Source organism: Asparagus officinalis, chromosome 4, assembly GCF_001876935.1.
Source record: "Asparagus officinalis chromosome 4, Aspof.V1, whole genome shotgun sequence".
NCBI classification, from domain to species: Eukaryota; Viridiplantae; Streptophyta; class Magnoliopsida; order Asparagales; family Asparagaceae; genus Asparagus; species Asparagus officinalis.
Window position 1 is genome coordinate 89,843,784 of NC_033797.1, and position 2,394 is coordinate 89,846,177.

Genomic DNA, 2,394 nt, shown 5'->3' on the forward strand with positions numbered 1-2,394 from the left:
TCCATCAAGCCCTAGGGAATTTACATCCTACGTCTACGTCTTGGCCATTTGAAAGGTGGAGAATGGATATCGTGGGACCAATCTCTCCTTCGACTTCCAAGGGACATCGATTCATTTTGGCCGTAACTAATTATTTCTCCAAATGGGCAGAGGCAATCTTGTTGAAAGAAGTCAAGACTTTGAATGTGGTTAAATTCATTAAACATCATGTCATTTACTGCTTTGGAGTCCCGAGACGAATAGTTCACGACAACGGGACACAATTTGTCAGCTTTGAATTTCAGAGATTTTGTGACAAGTTTAGAATTCAAAGTGTTGCATCTACAACATATTATTCGTCAGTAAATAGCCTCACAGAAGCCTTTAACAAAACCATTATGAAACTTCTCAAAAAATTTGTTTCCAAAAGCCGATGCAATTAGGACGAAAGACTTGGCGAATATCTGTGGGCCTATCGCACGACGGTGAGGACCCCTACAAGAGCCACCCCATTCTCTTTAGTATACGGCTGCAAAGCTATGATACCATTAGAAATTCAGATCCCTTCCCTGAGAGTCCCTATTGCGATCGGAATGATAGAGGAAGAGAAACATCGACTGCGCCTTCAGAAACTTGAAGCCTAGATAACAAACGACTCCAAGATCAGCAGCAGATTGAGTTATATCAAACCCGGATTTCTAAAGCCTACAACAAAAAGATTAAAGAACGGATTTCAAGAAAGGTGAGTTGGTCCTAACCGTCAGACTACCCATGATGATGACATACAAGACCAAAGGGAAATTCAATCCCAAGTGGGAAGGGACCTTCGTAATAGAATCAGTCTACTCAAACGGAGCGTATCGCCTTATCGATCAAAAAGGCGACATGCTCATGATGCAAATTAACGGGAAGTTCCTTAAGAAATACTTCCCGTAGGTCATGAAGCCCTTTTTTCTCAATCGACAGCCAAGCCTGGCTAGGGGTTGCCTATTCAGAGTTTGTTTCGGGAACAAATGTTTAGTTTCCCTACTTTGTATGTCGTCATGTTAACACTACACCTCTGACGATTAAAATTTTCTAGAATTATTCTAAATAGTAATAAATAGAATTTTGAATTTACGCTAAGGTAATATCGCACCTATAGCATTTGTAATACTTTTCATTGTCCTAACTTGGAATTCAACAAGAGAGACGATGAAAGACAAAATGATATCATTTTAATTCAATGTTGTTAATTTAATACAAGATAACAATAATTGAAATGAAAATGATACAAAATTATTCCCCAGCTAAAAGCAATACAAAATTTAAACGTCAGAGCTCATCAGCTTAAGGGACTTGAGCTTGAACTTCAGCTCTGATATGTTCTCCTCACGAGCCTTTTTGATTTCTTCAGTTATCTTTCCCTTGAGTTCTTCTTCATCAGGTGCTACTTCTGCAATCTCTCTCCGAATCTTATCAGCAGCGACGATCTTATTGCAATAGTCCTTGAGAATCTCATCGCAGTGAGCCGCTAATCCTTTTATGACTTCCATATCCTCAGCCAGCTGGGTATTCCTCTGAGATAGCTCAACCCCTAGGCGAGTGAGGTCCACTACAGCATCTCGGACACCCATAGCAAGGATGCCCATGTATAGTTATATCTGAATGTGCTCCTCTCGCAGGCTGGTAATACGAGATTCTTTTTCAGATAAGCTCTTTTGAAGAGCCTCATGGTGTTGCGCTCTCGAAGCTTTGGCCGCAGAAAGAGCCGGGTCTACTTCTTATCCTAAATCAGCGCATTGCAAGTTCAAAAGCATCCCCAATTCCATTTCCAGAAGGATGATGCTTTCCTTGAAGTTCTCAGTCCATAACACATTTCCATGACTTCTGATGTCCATTAAGCATTCATTCAGGAGGGGCTAAAACGCTCAAAGGGGATCCACCCTAAGCTAACAATATTAATCGTAAACTTCATTTTCATCTGTAGCTGTTTAATGCACTCTTTCAGAGATCTTGAATGTGGGGGGAGGAGCAATCGGATAGATCAAACCCGTATACTCATTACGAGTAGATCGTGAAACAACTTTAGAAGGAAGGTCTTCATGTGAACCCTGATCCTGGGTTGTAGAGGGAAAAGCAGACTCTGAACCCCAATAGGCAACATCCTTTCGGTTTCCACATCCTTAGGAATGGAAGGAGTTGATCGAAGTGCTTCATCCGCTCTATCGGCTAAGAGCACAAAAGTGCAGACTTCATTGTGTCATCCATCAATTTGGCCCTCTTAGAGTTTTTAGCTGCAACATGATTTCTTTTGCGAAGTCTCCTATCATATTCACCTTCCTCTTTAGCAGTAAGGCCTTCTTCCTTGATGATCTTAATGAGCGAGGCTCAAAAGCGGGTGCCTCCTCAAGAATTTCTTCAATCGCCTTCTCT